The following is a 17,123-nucleotide window of genomic DNA, read 5'->3' as shown; positions in this document are numbered from 1 at the left end:
CCCCAGTGCTCTGCAAGCTCTCCAGGACAACATAGAATCTGGGGCTCTGTGCTTTCTTTCCTTATGAACAAGTGTTACTGTTTTCTGCACAAAAGCGATTCTGCGAAGAACTGTGAACAGGCTCAGAGAAGGTGCTAGCAGGGAATTCTCTGCCTGCCTTTCCCCAGTGCTCTGCAAGCTCTCCAGGACAACATAGAATCTGGGGCTCTGTGCTTTCTTTCCTTCTGAACAAGTGTTAGTGTTTTCTGCACAAAAGCGATTCTTGCGAAGCAATGTGAACACTTCTGCTTCCCAGGCACAGAGAAGGTGCTAGCAGGGAATTCTCTGCCTGCCTTTCCCCAGTGCTCTGCAAGCTCTCCAGGACAACATAGAATCTGGTGCTCTGTGCTTTCTTTCCTTCTGAACAAGTGTTACTGTTTTCTGCACAAAAGCGATTCTTGCGAAGCAATGTGAACACTTCTGCTTCCCAGGCACAGAGAAGGTGCTAGCAGGGAATTCTCTGCCTGCCTTTCCCCAGTGCTCTGCAAGCTCTCCAGGATAACATAAAATCTGGGGCTCTGTGCTTTCTTTCCTTCTGAACAAGTGTTACTGTTTTCTGCACAAAAGCGATTCTGCGAAGCAATGTGAACACTTCTGCTTCCCAGGCACAGAGAAGGTGCTAGCAGGGAATTCTCTGCCTGCCTTTCCCCAGTGCTCTGCAAGCTCTCCAGGACAACATAGAATCTGGGGCTCTGTGCTTTCTTTCCTTCTGAACAAGTGTTAGTGTTTTCTGCACAAAAGCGATTCTTGCGAAGCAATGTGAACACTTCTGCTTCCCAGGCACAGAGAAGGTGCTATCAGGGAATTCTCTGCCTGCCTTTCCCCAGTGCTCTGCAAGCTCTCCAGGACAACATAGAATCTGGGGCTCTGTGCTTTCTTTCCTTCTGAACAAGTGTTATTGTTTTCTGCACAAAAGCGATTCTGCGAAGCAATGTGAACAGGCACAGAGAAGGTGCTAGCAGGGAATTCTCTGCCTGCCTTTCCCCAGTGCTCTGCAAGCTCTCCAGGACAACATAAAATGTGGGGCTCTGTGCTTTCTTTCCTTCTGAACAAGTGTTAGTGTTTTCTGCACAAAAGCGATTCTTGCGAAGCAATGTGAACACTTCTGCTTCCCAGGCACAGAGAAGGTGCTAGCAGGGAATTCTCTGCCTGCCTTTCCCCAGTGCTCTGCAAGCTCTCCAGGACAACATAAAATCTGGGGCTCTGTGCTTTCTTTCCTTCTGAACAAGTGTTACTGTTTTCTGCACAAAAGCGATTCTGCGAAGCAATGTGAACACTCTGCTTCCCAGGCACAGAGAAGGTGCTATCAGGGAATTCTCTGCCTGCCTTTCCCCAGTGCTCTGCAAGCTCTCCAGGACAACATAAAATCTGGGGCTCTGTGCTTTCTTTCGTTCTGAACAAGTGTTACTGTTTTCTGCACAAAAGCGATTCTTGCGAAGCAATGTGAATACTTCTGCTTCCCAGGCACAGAGAAGGTGCTAGCAAGGAATTCTCTGCCTGCCTTTCCCCAGTGCTCTGCAAGCTCTGCAGGACAACATAGAATCTGGGGCTCTGTGCTTTCTTTCGTTCTGAACAAGTGTTACTGTTTTCTGCACAAAAGCGATTCTGTGAAGCAATGTGAACACTTTTGCTTCCCAGGCACAGAGAAGGTGCTAGCAGGGAATTCTCTGCCTGCCTTTCCCCAGTGCTCTGCAAGCTCTCCAGGACAACATAAAATCTGGGGCTCTGTGCTTTCTTTCCTTCTGAACAAGTGTTACTGTTTTCTGCACAAAAGCGATTCTTGCGAAGCAATGTGAACAGTTCTGCTTCCCAGGCACAGAGAAGGTGCTAGCAAGGAATTCTCTGCCTGCCTTTCCCCAGTGCTCTGCAAGCTCTCCAGGACAACATAGAATCTGGGGCTCTGTGCTTTCTTTCCTTCTGAACAAGTGTTAGTGTTTTCTGCACAAAAGCGATTCTTGCGAAGCAATGTGAACACTTCTGCTTCCCAGGCACAGAGAAGGTGCTAGCAAGGAAGTCTCTGCCTGCCTTTCCCCAGTGCTCTGCAAGCTCTCCAGGACAGCATAGAATCTGGGGCTCTGTGCTTTCTTTCCTTCTGAAAAAGTGTTATTGTTTTCTGCACAAAAGCGATTCTTGCGAAGCAATGTGAACAGGCACAGAGAAGGTGCTAGCAGGGAATTCTCTGCCTGCCTTTCCCCAGTGCTCTGCAAGCTCTCCAGGACAACATAAAATCTGGGGCTCTGTGCTTTCTTTCCTTCTGAACAAGTGTTACTGTTTTCTGCACAAAAGCGATTCTGCGAAGCAATGTGAACACTTCTGTTTCCCAGGCACAGAGAAGGTGCTAGCAAGGAATTCTCTGCCTGCCTTTCCCCAGTGCTCTGCAAGCTCTCCAGGACAACATAGAATCTGGGGCTCTGTGCTTTCTTTCCTTATGAACAAGTGTAAGTGTTTACTGCACAAAAGCGATTTTTGCGAAGCAATGTGAACACTTCTGCTTCCCAGGCACAGAGAAGGTGCTAGCAGGGAATTCTCTGCCTGCCTTTCCCCAGTGCTCTGCAAGCTCTCCAGGACAACATAGAATCTGGTGCTCTGTGCTTTCTTTCCTTCTGAACAAGTGTTACTGTTTTCTGCACAAAAGCGATTCTTGCGAAGCAATGTGAACACTTCTGCTTCCCAGGCACAGAGAAGGTGCTAGCAGGGAATTCTCTGCCTGCCTTTCCCCAGTGCTCTGCAAGCTCTCCAGGATAACATAAAATCTGGGGCTCTGTGCTTTCTTTCCTTCTGAACAAGTGTTACTGTTTTCTGCACAAAAGCGATTCTGCGAAGCAATGTGAACACTTCTGCTTCCCAGGCACAGAGAAGGTGCTAGCAGGGAATTCTCTGCCTGCCTTTCCCCAGTGCTCTGCAAGCTCTCCAGGACAACATAGAATCTGGGGCTCTGTGCTTTCTTTCCTTATGAACAAGTGTTACTGTTTTCTGCACAAAAGCGATTCTGCGAAGAACTGTGAACAGGCTCAGAGAAGGTGCTAGCAGGGAATTCTCTGCCTGCCTTTCCCCAGTGCTCTGCAAGCTCTCCAGGACAACATAGAATCTGGGGCTCTGTGCTTTCTTTCCTTCTGAACAAGTGTTAGTGTTTTCTGCACAAAAGCGATTCTGCGAAGCAATGTGAACACTTCTGCTTCCCAGGCACAGAGAAGGTGCTAGCAGGGAATTCTCTGCCTGCCTTTCCCCAGTGCTCTGCAAGCTCTCCAGGACAACATAGAATCTGGGGCTCTGTGCTTTCTTTCCTTATGAACAAGTGTTACTGTTTTCTGCACAAAAGCGATTCTGCGAAGAACTGTGAACAGGCTCAGAGAAGGTGCTAGCAGGGAATTCTCTGCCTGCCTTTCCCCAGTGCTCTGCAAGCTCTCCAGGACAACATAGAATCTGGGGCTCTGTGCTTTCTTTCCTTCTGAACAAGTGTTAATGTTTTCTGCACAAAAGCGATTCTGCGAAACAATGTGAACACTTCTGCTTCCCAGGCACAGAGAAGGTTCTAGCAGGGAATTCTCTGCCTGCCTTTCCCCAGTGCTCTGCAAGCTCTCCAGGACAACATAAAATCTGGGGCTCTGTGCTTTCTTTCCTTCTGAACAAGTGTTACTGTTTTCTGCACAAAAGCGATTCTGCGAAGCAATGTGAACACTTCTGCTTCCCAGGCACAGAGAAGGTGCTAGCAAGGAATTCTCTGCCTGCCTTTCCCCAGTGCTCTGCAAGCTCTCCAGGACAACATAGAATCTGGGGCTCTGTGCTTTCTTTACTTCTGAACAAGTGTTACTGTTTTCTGCACAAAAGCGATTCTTGTGAAGCAATGTGAACACTTCTGCTTCCCAGGCACAGAGAAGGTGCTAGCAAGGAATTCTCTGCCTGCCTTTCCCCAGTGCTCTGCAAGCTCTGCAGGACAATATAGAATCTGCGGCTCTGTGCTTTCTTTCCTTCTGAACAAGTGTTACTGTTTTCTGCACAAAAGCGATTCTGCCAAGCAATGTGAACACTTCTGCTTCCCAGGCACAGAGAAGGTGCTAGCAAGGAATTCTCTGCCTGCCTTTCCCCAGTGCTCTGCAAGCTCTCCAGGACAACATAGAATCTGGGGCTCTGTGCTTTCTTTCCTTCTGAACAAGTGTTAGTGTTTTCTGCACAAAAGCGATTCTTGCGAAGCAATGTGAACAGGCACAGAGAAGGTGCTAGCAGGGAATTCTCTGCCTGCTTTTCCCCAGTGCTCTGCAAGCTCTCCAGGACAACATAGAATCTGGGGCTCTGTGCTTTCTTTCCTTCTGAACAAGTGTTAGTGTTTTCTGCACAAAAGCGATTCTTGCGAAGCAATGTGAACACTTCTGCTTCCCAGGCACAGAGAAGGTGCTAGCAAGGAAGTCTCTGCCTGCCTTTCCCCAGTGCTCTGCAAGCTCTCCAGGACAACATAGAATCTGGGGCTCTGTGCTTTCTTTCCTTCTGAACAAGTGTTATTGTTTTCTGCACAAAAGCGATTCTTGCGAAGCAATGTGAACAGGCACAGAGAAGGTGCTAGCAGGGAATTCTCTGCCTGCCTTTCCCCAGTGCTCTGCAAGCTCTCCAGGACAACATAAAATCTGGGGCTCTATGCTTTCTTTCCTTCTGAACAAGTGTTACTGTTTTCTGCACAAAAGCGATTCTGCGAAGCAATGTGAACACTTCTGCTTCCCAGGCACAGAGAAGGTGCTAGCAAGGAATTCTCTGCCTGCCTTTCCCCAGTGCTCTGCAAGCTCTCCAGGACAACATAGAATCTGGGGCTCTGTGCTTTCTTTCCTTCTGAACAAGTGTTACTGTTTTCTGCACAAAAGCGATTCTTGCGAAGCAATGTGAACACTTCTGCTTCCCAGGCACAGAGAAGGTGCTAGCAGGGAATTCTCTGCCTGCCTTTCCCCAGTGCTCTGCAAGCTCTCCAGGACAACATAAAATCTGGGGCTCTGTGCTTTCTTTCCTTCTGAACAAGTGTTACTGTTTTCTGCACAAAAGCGATTCTGCGAAGCAATGTGAACACTTCTGTTTCCCAGGCACAGAGAAGGTGCTAGCAAGGAATTCTCTGCCTGCCTTTCCCCAGTGCTCTGCAAGCTCTCCAGGACAACATAGAATCTGGGGCTCTGTGCTTTCTTTCCTTATGAACAAGTGTAAGTGTTTACTGCACAAAAGCGATTTTTGCGAAGCAATGTGAACACTTCTGCTTCCCAGGCACAGAGAAGGTGCTAGCAAGGAATTCTCTGCCTGCCTTTCCCCAGTGCTCTGCAAGCTCTCCAGGACAACATAGAATCTGGGCCTCTGTGCTTTCTTTCCTTCTGAACAAGTGTTACTGTTTTCTGCACAAAAGCGATTCTTGCGAAGCAATGTGAACACTTCTGCTTCCCAGGCACAGAGAAGGTGCTAGCAGGGAATTCTCTGCCTGCCTTTCCCCAGTGCTCTGCAAGCTCTCCAGGACAACATAAAATCTGGGGCTCTGTGCTTTCTTTCCTTCTGAACAAGTGTTACTGTTTTCTGCACAAAAGCGATTCTGCGAAGCAATGTGAACACTTCTGCTTCCCAGGCACAGAGGTGCTAGCAGGGAATTCTCTGCCTGCCTTTCCCCAGTGCTCTGCAAGCTCTCCAGGACAACATAAAATCTGGGGCTCTGTGCTTTCTTTCCTTCTGAACAAGTGTTACTGTTTTCTGCACAAAAGCGATTCTGCGAAGCAATGTGAACAGGCACAGAGAAGGTGCTAGCAGGGAATTCTCTGCCTGCCTTTCCCCAGTGCTCTGCAAGCTCTCCAGGACAACATAAAATCTGGGGCTCTGTGCTTTCTTTCCTTCTGAACAAGTGTTACTGTTTTCTGCACAAAAGCGATTCTTGCGAAGCAATGTGAACACTTCTGCTTCCCAGGCACAGAGAAGGTGCTAGCAGGGAATTCTCTGCCTGCCTTTCCCCAGTGCTCTGCAAGCTCTCCAGGACAGCAGCAAATCTGGGGCTCTGTGCTTTCTTTCGTTCTGAACAAGTGTTACTGTTTTCTGCACAAAAGCGATTCTGCGAAGCAATGTGAACATTTCTGCTTCCCAGGCACAGAGAAGGTGCTAGCAAGGAATTCTCTGCCTGCCTTTCCCCAGTGCTCTGCAAGCTCTCCAGGACAACATAGAATCTGGGGCTCTGTGCTTTCTTTCCTTATGAACAAGTGTTACTGTTTTCTGCACAAAAGCGATTCTGCGAAGAACTGTGAACAGGCTCAGAGAAGGTGCTAGCAGGGAATTCTCTGCCTGCCTTTCCCCAGTGCTCTGCAAGCTCTCCAGGACAACATAAAATCTGGGGCTCTGTGCTTTCTTTCCTTCTGAACAAGTGTTAGTGTTTTCTGCACAAAAGCGATTCTGCGAAGCAATGTGAACACTTCTGCTTCCCAGGCACAGAGAAGGTGCTAGCAAGGTATTCTCTGCCTGCCTTTCCCCAGTGCTCTGCAAGCTCTCCAGGACAACATAGAATCTGGTGCTCTGTGCTTTCTTTCCTTCTGAACAAGTGTTACTGTTTTCTGCACAAAAGCGATTCTTGCGAAGCAATGTGAACACTTCTGCTTCCCAGGCACAGAGAAGGTGCTAGCAAGGAATTCTCTGCCTGCCTTTCCCCAGTGCTCTGCAAGCTCTGCAGGACAACATAGAATCTGGGGCTCTGTGCTTTCTTTCGTTCTGAACAAGTGTTACTGTTTTCTGCACAAAAGCGATTCTGCGAAGCAATGTGAACACTTTTGCTTCCCAGGCACAGAGAAGGTGCTAGCAGGGAATTCTCTGCCTGCCTTTCCCCAGTGCTCTGCAAGCTCTCCAGGACAACATAAAATCTGGGGCTCTGTGCTTTCTTTCCTTCTGAACAAGTGTTAGTGTTTTCTGCACAAAAGCGATTCTGCGAAGCAATGTGAACACTTCTGCTTCCCAGGCACAGAGAAGGTGCTAGCAAGGAATTCTCTGCCTGCCTTTCCCCAGTGCTCTGCAAGCTCTCCAGGACAACATAGAATCTGGGGCTCTGTGCTTTCTTTCCTTCTGAACAAGTGTTACTGTTTTCTGCACAAAAGCGATTCTGCGAAGCAATGTGAACACTTCTGCTTCCCAGGCACAGAGGTGCTAGCAGGGAATTCTCTGCCTGCCTTTCCCCAGTGCTCTGCAAGCTGTCCAGGACAACATAAAATCTGGGGCTCTGTGCTTTCTTTCCTTCTGAACAAGTGTTACTGTTTTCTGCACAAAAGCGATTCTGCGAAGCAATGTGAACAGGCACAGAGAAGGTGCTAGCAGGGAATTCTCTGCCTGCCTTTCCCCAGTGCTCTGCAAGCTCTCCAGGACAACATAAAATCTGGGGCTCTGTGCTTTCTTTCCTTCTGAACAAGTGTTACTGTTTTCTGCACAAAAGCGATTCTTGCGAAGCAATGTGAACACTTCTGCTTCCCAGGCACAGAGAAGGTGCTAGCAGGGAATTCTCTGCCTGCCTTTCCCCAGTGCTCTGCAAGCTCTCCAGGACAGCAGCAAATCTGGGGCTCTGTGCTTTCTTTCGTTCTGAACAAGTGTTACTGTTTTCTGCACAAAAGCGATTCTGCGAAGCAATGTGAACACTTCTGCTTCCCAGGCACAGAGAAGGTGCTAGCAAGGAATTCTCTGCCTGCCTTTCCCCAGTGCTCTGCAAGCTCTCCAGGACAACATAGAATCTGGGGCTCTGTGCTTTCTTTCCTTATGAACAAGTGTTACTGTTTTCTGCACAAAAGCGATTCTGCGAAGAACTGTGAACAGGCTCAGAGAAGGTGCTAGCAGGGAATTCTCTGCCTGCCTTTCCCCAGTGCTCTGCAAGCTCTCCAGGACAACATAGAATCTGGGGCTCTGTGCTTTCTTTCCTTCTGAACAAGTGTTAGTGTTTTCTGCACAAAAGCAATTCTTGCGAAGCAATGTGAACACTTCTGCTTCCCAGGCACAGAGAAGGTGCTAGCAGGGAATTCTCTGCCTGCCTTTCCCCAGTGCTCTGCAAGCTCTCCAGGACAACATAAAATCTGGGGCTCTGTGCTTTCTTTCCTTCTGAACAAGTGTTAGTGTTTTCTGCACAAAAGCGATTCTTGCGAAGCAATGTGAACACTTCTGCTTCCCAGGCACAGAGAAGGTGCTAGCAAGGAAGTCTCTGCCTGCCTTTCCCCAGTGCTCTGCAAGCTCTCCAGGACAACATAGAATCTGGTGCTCTGTGCTTTCTTTCCTTCTGAACAAGTGTTACTGTTTTCTGCACAAAAGCGATTCTTGCGAAGCAATGTGAACACTTCTGCTTCCCAGGCACAGAGAAGGTGCTAGCAAGGAATTCTCTGCCTGCCTTTCCCCAGTGCTCTGCAAGCTCTGCAGGACAACATAGAATCTGGGGCTCTGTGCTTTCTTTCGTTCTGAACAAGTGTTACTGTTTTCTGCACAAAAGCGATTCTGCGAAGCAATGTGAACACTTCTGCTTCCCAGGCACAGAGAAGGTGCTAGCAAGGTATTCTCTGCCTGCCTTTCCCCAGTGCTCTTCAAGCTGTCCAGGACAACATAAAATCTGGGGCTCTGTGCTTTCTTTCCTTCTGAACAAGTGTTACTGTTTTCTGCACAAAAGCGATTCTGCGAAGCAATGTGAACAGGCACAGAGAAGGTGCTAGCAGGGAATTCTCTGCCTGCCTTTCCCCAGTGCTCTGCAAGCTCTCCAGGACAACATAAAATCTGGGGCTCTGTGCTTTCTTTCCTTCTGAACAAGTGTTACTGTTTTCTGCACAAAAGCGATTCTTGCGAAGCAATGTGAACACTTCTGCTTCCCAGGCACAGAGAAGGTGCTAGCAGGGAATTCTCTGCCTGCCTTTCCCCAGTGCTCTGCAAGCTCTCCAGGACAGCAGCAAATCTGGGGCTCTGTGCTTTCTTTCGTTCTGAACAAGTGTTACTGTTTTCTGCACAAAAGCGATTCTGCGAAGCAATGTGAACATTTCTGCTTCCCAGGCACAGAGAAGGTGCTAGCAAGGAATTCTCTGCCTGCCTTTCCCCAGTGCTCTGCAAGCTCTCCAGGACAACATAGAATCTGGGGCTCTGTGCTTTCTTTCCTTATGAACAAGTGTTACTGTTTTCTGCACAAAAGCGATTCTGCGAAGAACTGTGAACAGGCTCAGAGAAGGTGCTAGCAGGGAATTCTCTGCCTGCCTTTCCCCAGTGCTCTGCAAGCTCTCCAGGACAACATAGAATCTGGGGCTCTGTGCTTTCTTTCCTTCTGAACAAGTGTTAGTGTTTTCTGCACAAAAGCAATTCTTGCGAAGCAATGTGAACACTTCTGCTTCCCAGGCACAGAGAAGGTGCTAGCAGGGAATTCTCTGCCTGCCTTTCCCCAGTGCTCTGCAAGCTCTCCAGGACAACATAAAATCTGGGGCTCTGTGCTTTCTTTCCTTCTGAACAAGTGTTAGTGTTTTCTGCACAAAAGCGATTCTGCGAAGCAATGTGAACACTTCTGCTTCCCAGGCACAGAGAAGGTGCTAGCAAGGTATTCTCTGCCTGCCTTTCCCCAGTGCTCTGCAAGCTCTCCAGGACAACATAGAATCTGGTGCTCTGTGCTTTCTTTCCTTCTGAACAAGTGTTACTGTTTTCTGCACAAAAGCGATTCTTGCGAAGCAATGTGAACACTTCTGCTTCCCAGGCACAGAGAAGGTGCTAGCAAGGAATTCTCTGCCTGCCTTTCCCCAGTGCTCTGCAAGCTCTGCAGGACAACATAGAATCTGGGGCTCTGTGCTTTCTTTCGTTCTGAACAAGTGTTACTGTTTTCTGCACAAAAGCGATTCTGCGAAGCAATGTGAACACTTTTGCTTCCCAGGCACAGAGAAGGTGCTAGCAGGGAATTCTCTGCCTGCCTTTCCCCAGTGCTCTGCAAGCTCTCCAGGACAACATAAAATCTGGGGCTCTGTGCTTTCTTTCCTTCTGAACAAGTGTTAGTGTTTTCTGCACAAAAGCGATTCTGCGAAGCAATGTGAACACTTCTGCTTCCCAGGCACAGAGAAGGTGCTAGCAAGGAATTCTCTGCCTGCCTTTCCCCAGTGCTCTGCAAGCTCTCCAGGACAACATAGAATCTGGGGCTCTGTGCTTTCTTTCCTTCTGAACAAGTGTTAGTGTTTTCTGCACAAAAGCGATTCTGCGAAGCAATGTGAACACTTCTGCTTCCCAGGCACAGAGGTGCTAGCAGGGAATTCTCTGCCTGCCTTTCCCCAGTGCTCTGCAAGCTGTCCAGGACAACATAAAATCTGGGGATCTGTGCTTTCTTTCCTTCTGAACAAGTGTTACTGTTTTCTGCACAAAAGCGATTCTGCGAAGCAATGTGAACAGGCACAGAGAAGGTGCTAGCAGGGAATTCTCTGCCTGCCTTTCCCCAGTGCTCTGCAAGCTCTCCAGGACAACATAAAATCTGGGGCTCTGTGCTTTCTTTCCTTCTGAACAAGTGTTACTGTTTTCTGCACAAAAGCGATTCTTGCGAAGCAATGTGAACACTTCTGCTTCCCAGGCACAGAGAAGGTGCTAGCAGGGAATTCTCTGCCTGCCTTTCCCCAGTGCTCTGCAAGCTCTCCAGGACAGCAGCAAATCTGGGGCTCTGTGCTTTCTTTCGTTCTGAACAAGTGTTACTGTTTTCTGCACAAAAGCGATTCTGCGAAGCAATGTGAACATTTCTGCTTCCCAGGCACAGAGAAGGTGCTAGCAAGGAATTCTCTGCCTGCCTTTCCCCAGTGCTCTGCAAGCTCTCCAGGACAACATAGAATCTGGGGCTCTGTGCTTTCTTTCCTTATGAACAAGTGTTACTGTTTTCTGCACAAAAGCGATTCTGCGAAGAACTGTGAACAGGCTCAGAGAAGGTGCTAGCAGGGAATTCTCTGCCTGCCTTTCCCCAGTGCTCTGCAAGCTCTCCAGGACAACATAGAATCTGGGGCTCTGTGCTTTCTTTCCTTCTGAACAAGTGTTAGTGTTTTCTGCACAAAAGCAATTCTTGCGAAGCAATGTGAACACTTCTGCTTCCCAGGCACAGAGAAGGTGCTAGCAGGGAATTCTCTGCCTGCCTTTCCCCAGTGCTCTGCAAGCTCTCCAGGACAACATAAAATCTGGGGCTCTGTGCTTTCTTTCCTTCTGAACAAGTGTTAGTGTTTTCTGCACAAAAGCGATTCTTGCGAAGCAATGTGAACACTTCTGCTTCCCAGGCACAGAGAAGGTGCTAGCAAGGAAGTCTCTGCCTGCCTTTCCCCAGTGCTCTGCAAGCTCTCCAGGACAACATAGAATCTGGTGCTCTGTGCTTTCTTTCCTTCTGAACAAGTGTTACTGTTTTCTGCACAAAAGCGATTCTTGCGAAGCAATGTGAACACTTCTGCTTCCCAGGCACAGAGAAGGTGCTAGCAAGGAATTCTCTGCCTGCCTTTCCCCAGTGCTCTGCAAGCTCTGCAGGACAACATAGAATCTGGGGCTCTGTGCTTTCTTTCGTTCTGAACAAGTGTTACTGTTTTCTGCACAAAAGCGATTCTGCGAAGCAATGTGAACACTTTTGCTTCCCAGGCACAGAGAAGGTGCTAGCAGGGAATTCTCTGCCTGCCTTTCCCCAGTGCTCTGCAAGCTCTCCAGGACAACATAAAATCTGGGGCTCTGTGCTTTCTTTCCTTCTGAACAAGTGTTAGTGTTTTCTGCACAAAAGCGATTCTGCGAAGCAATGTGAACACTTCTGCTTCCCAGGCACAGAGAAGGTGCTAGCAAGGAATTCTCTGCCTGCCTTTCCCCAGTGCTCTGCAAGCTCTCCAGGACAACATAGAATCTGGGGCTCTGTGCTTTCTTTCCTTCTGAACAAGTGTTATTGTTTTCTGCACAAAAGCGATTCTGCGAAGCAATGTGAACAGGCACAGAGAAGGTGCTAGCAGGGAATTCTCTGCCTCTCTTTCCCCAGTGCTCTGCAAGCTCTCCAGGACAACATAAAATCTGGGGCTCTGTGCTTTCTTTCGTTCTGAACAAGTGTTACTGTTTTCTGCACAAAAGCGATTCTTGCGAAGCAATGTGAACACTTCTGCTTCCCAGGCACAGAGAAGGTGCTAGCAAGGAATTCTCTGCCTGCCTTTCCCCAGTGCTCTGCAAGCTCTGCAGGACAACATAGAATCTGGGGCTCTGTGCTTTCTTTCGTTCTGAACAAGTGTTACTGTTTTCTGCACAAAAGCGATTCTGCGAAGCAATGTGAACACTTCTGCTTCCCAGGCACAGAGAAGGTGCTAGCAGGGAATTCTCTGCCTGCCTTTCCCCAGTGCTCTGCAAGCTCTCCAGGACAACATAGAATCTGGGGCTCTGTGCTTTCTTTCCTTCTGAACAAGTGTTAGTGTTTTCTGCACAAAAGCGATTCTTGCGAAGCAATGTGAACACTTCTGCTTCCCAGGCACAGAGAAGGTGCTAGCAAGGAATTCTCTGCCTGCCTTTCCCCAGTGCTCTGCAAGCTCTCCAGGACAACATAGAATCTGTGGCTCTGTGCTTTCTTTCCTTCTGAACAAGTGTTAGTGTTTTCTGCACAAAAGCGATTCTGCGAAGCAATGTGAACACTTCTGCTTCCCAGGCACAGAGGTGCTAGCAGGGAATTCTCTGCCTGCCTTTCCCCAGTGCTCTGCAAGCTGTCCAGGACAACATAAAATCTGGGGCTCTGTGCTTTCTTTCCTTCTGAACAAGTGTTACTGTTTTCTGCACAAAAGCGATTCTGCGAAGCAATGTGAACAGGCACAGAGAAGGTGCTAGCAGGGAATTCTCTGCCTGCCTTTCCCCAGTGCTCTGCAAGCTCTCCAGGACAACATAAAATCTGGGGCTCTGTGCTTTCTTTCCTTCTGAACAAGTGTTACTGTTTTCTGCACAAAAGCGATTCTTGCGAAGCAATGTGAACACTTCTGCTTCCCAGGCACAGAGAAGGTGCTAGCAGGGAATTCTCTGCCTGCCTTTCCCCAGTGCTCTGCAAGCTCTCCAGGACAACATAGAATCTGGGGCTCTGTGCTTTCTTTCGTTCTGAACAAGTGTTACTGTTTTCTGCACAAAAGCGATTCTGCGAAGCAATGTGAACATTTCTGCTTCCCAGGCACAGAGAAGGTGCTAGCAAGGAATTCTCTGCCTGCCTTTCCCCAGTGCTCTGCAAGCTCTCCAGGACAACATAGAATCTGGGGCTCTGTGCTTTCTTTCCTTATGAACAAGTGTTACTGTTTTCTGCACAAAAGCGATTCTGCGAAGAACTGTGAACAGGCTCAGAGAAGGTGCTAGCAGGGAATTCTCTGCCTGCCTTTCCCCAGTGCTCTGCAAGCTCTCCAGGACAACATAGAATCTGGGGCTCTGTGCTTTCTTTCCTTCTGAACAAGTGTTAGTGTTTTCTGCACAAAAGCGATTCTTGCGAAGCAATGTGAACACTTCTGCTTCCCAGGCACAGAGAAGGTGCTAGCAGGGAATTCTCTGCCTGCCTTTCCCCAGTGCTCTGCAAGCTCTCCAGGACAACATAGAATCTGGTGCTCTGTGCTTTCTTTCGTTCTGAACAAGTGTTACTGTTTTCTGCACAAAAGCGATTCTTGCGAAGCAATGTGAACACTTCTGCTTTCCAGGCACAGAGAAGGTGCTAGCAGGGAATTCTCTGCCTGCCTTTCCCCAGTGCTCTGCAAGCTCTCCAGGATAACATAAAATCTGGGGCTCTGTGCTTTCTTTCCTTCTGAACAAGTGTTACTGTTTTCTGCACAAAAGCGATTCTGCGAAGCAATGTGAACACTTCTGCTTCCCAGGCACAGAGAAGGTGCTAGCAGGGAATTCTCTGCCTGCCTTTCCCCAGTGCTCTGCAAGCTCTCCAGGACAACATAGAATCTGGGGCTCTGTGCTTTCTTTCCTTCTGAACAAGTGTTAGTGTTTTCTGCACAAAAGCGATTCTTGCGAAGCAATGTGAACACTTCTGCTTCCCAGGCACAGAGAAGGTGCTAGCAGGGAATTCTCTGCCTGCCTTTCCCCAGTGCTCTGCAAGCTCTCCAGGACAACATAAAATCTGGGGCTCTGTGCTTTCTTTCCTTCTGAACAAGTGTTACTGTTTTCTGCACAAAAGCGATTCTGCGAAGCAATGTGAACACTTCTGCTTCCCAGGCACAGAGAAGGTGCTAGCAAGGAATTCTCTGCCTGCCTTTCCCCAGTGCTCTGCAAGCTCTCCAGGACAACATAGAATCTGGGGCTCTGTGCTTTCTTTCCTTCTGAACAAGTGTTACTGTTTTCTGCACAAAAGCGATTCTTGCGAAGCAATGTGAACACTTCTGCTTCCCAGGCACAGAGAAGGTGCTAGCAAGGAATTCTCTGCCTGCCTTTCCCCAGTGCTCTGCAAGCTCTGCAGGACAATATAAAATCTGCGGCTCTGTGCTTTCTTTCCTTCTGAACAAGTGTTACTGTTTTCTGCACAAAAGCGATTCTGCCAAGCAATGTGAACACTTCTGCTTCCCAGGCACAGAGAAGGTGCTAGCAAGGAATTCTCTGCCTGCCTTTCCCCAGTGCTCTGCAAGCTCTCCAGGACAACATAGAATCTGGGGCTCTGTGCTTTCTTTCCTTCTGAACAAGTGTTAGTGTTTTCTGCACAAAAGCGATTCTTGCGAAGCAATGTGAACAGGCACAGAGAAGGTGCTAGCAGGGAATTCTCTGCCTGCCTTTCCCCAGTGCTCTGCAAGCTCTCCAGGACAACATAAAATCTGGGGCTCTGTGCTTTCTTTCCTTCTGAACAAGTGTTACTGTTTTCTGCACAAAAGCGATTCTGCGAAGCAATGTGAACACTTCTGCTTCCCAGGCACAGAGAAGGTGCTAGCAAGGAATTCTCTGCCTGCCTTTCCCCAGTGCTCTGCAAGCTCTCCAGGACAACATAGAATCTGGGGCTCTGTGCTTTCTTTCCTTCTGAACAAGTGTTACTGTTTTCTGCACAAAAGCGATTCTTGCGAAGCAATGTGAACACTTCTGCTTCCCAGGCACAGAGAAGGTGCTAGCAGGGAATTCTCTGCCTGCCTTTCCCCAGTGCTCTGCAAGCTCTCCAGGACAACATAAAATCTGGGGCTCTGTGCTTTCTTTCCTTCTGAACAAGTGTTACTGTTTTCTGCACAAAAGCGATTCTGCGAAGCAATGTGAACACTTCTGTTTCCCAGGCACAGAGAAGGTGCTAGCAAGGAATTCTCTGCCTGCCTTTCCCCAGTGCTCTGCAAGCTCTCCAGGACAACATAGAATCTGGGGCTCTGTGCTTTCTTTCCTTATGAACAAGTGTAAGTGTTTACTGCACTAAAGCGATTTTTGCGAAGCAATGTGAACACTTCTGCTTCCCAGGCACAGAGAAGGTGCTAGCAAGGAATTCTCTGCCTGCCTTTCCCCAGTGCTCTGCAAGCTCTCCAGGACAACATAGAATCTGGGGCTCTGTGCTTTCTTTCCTTCTGAACAAGTGTTACTGTTTTCTGCACAAAAGCGATTCTGCGAAGCAATGTGAACACTTTTGCTTCCCAGGCACAGAGAAGGTGCTAGCAGGGAATTCTCTGCCTGCCTTTCCCCAGTGCTCTGCAAGCTCTCCAGGACAACATAAAATCTGGGGCTCTATGCTTTCTTTCCTTCTGAACAAGTGTTACTGTTTTCTGCACAAAAGCGATTCTGCGAAGCAATGTGAACACTTCTGCTTCCCAGGCACAGAGAAGGTGCTAGCAAGGAATTCTCTGCCTGCCTTTCCCCAGTGCTCTGCAAGCTCTCCAGGACAACATAGAATCTGGGGCTCTGTGCTTTCTTTCCTTCTGAACAAGTGTTACTGTTTTCTGCACAAAAGCGATTCTTGCGAAGCAATGTGAACACTTCTGCTTCCCAGGCACAGAGAAGGTGCTAGCAGGGAATTCTCTGCCTGCCTTTCCCCAGTGCTCTGCAAGCTCTCCAGGACAACATAGAATCTGGGGCTCTGTGCTTTCTTTCGTTCTGAACAAGTGTTACTGTTTTCTGCACAAAAGCGATTCTTGCGAAGCAATGTGAACACTTCTGCTTCCCAGGCACAGAGAAGGTGCTAGCAGGGAATTCTCTGCCTGCCTTTCCCCAGTGCTCTGCAAGCTCTCCAGGACAACATAGAATCTGGGGCTCTGTGCTTTCTTTCCTTCTGAACAAGTGTTAGTGTTTTCTGCACAAAAGCGATTCTTGCGAAGCAATGTGAACACTTCTGCTTCCCAGGCACAGAGAAGGTGCTAGCAGGGAATTCTCTGCCTGCCTTTCCCCAGTGCTCTGCAAGCTCTCCAGGACAACATAAAATCTGGGGCTCTGTGCTTTCTTTCCTTATGAACAAGTGTTACTGTTTTCTGCACAAAAGCGATTCTGCGAAGCAATGTGAACACTTCTGCTTCCCAGGCACAGAGAAGGTGCTAGCAAGGAATTCTCTGCCTGCCTTTCCCCAGTGCTCTGCAAGCTCTCCAGGACAACATAGAATCTGGGGCTCTGTGCTTTCTTTCCTTCTGAACAAGTGTTACTGTTTTCTGCACAAAAGCGATTCTTGCGAAGCAATGTGAACACTTCTGCTTCCCAGGCACAGAGAAGGTGCTAGCAAGGAATTCTCTGCCTGCCTTTCCCCAGTGCTCTGCAAGCTCTGCAGGACAATATAAAATCTGCGGCTCTGTGCTTTCTTTCCTTCTGAACAAGTGTTACTGTTTTCCGCACAAAAGCGATTCTGCCAAGCAATGTGAACACTTCTGCTTCCCAGGCACAGAGAAGGTGCTAGCAAGGAATTCTCTGCCTGCCTTTCCCCAGTGCTCTGCAAGCTCTCCAGGACAACATAGAATCTGGGGCTCTGTGCTTTCTTTCCTTCTGAACAAGTGTTATTGTTTTCTGCACAAAAGCGATTCTTGCGAAGCAATGTGAACAGGCACAGAGAAGGTGCTAGCAGGGAATTCTCTGCCTGCCTTTCCCCAGTGCTCTGCAAGCTCTCCAGGACAACATAAAATCTGGGGCTCTGTGCTTTCTTTCCTTCTGAACAAGTGTTAGTGTTTTCTGCACAAAAGCGATTCTGCGAAGCAATGTGAACACTTCTG

The sequence above is a fragment of the Strix aluco genome, unplaced genomic scaffold (genome assembly GCF_031877795.1).
Source record: "Strix aluco isolate bStrAlu1 unplaced genomic scaffold, bStrAlu1.hap1 HAP1_SCAFFOLD_37, whole genome shotgun sequence".
NCBI lineage: Eukaryota > Metazoa > Chordata > Aves > Strigiformes > Strigidae > Strix > Strix aluco.
The sequence above is the reverse complement of the archived record's forward strand: the minus strand, read 5'-3'. Positions refer to the sequence as shown.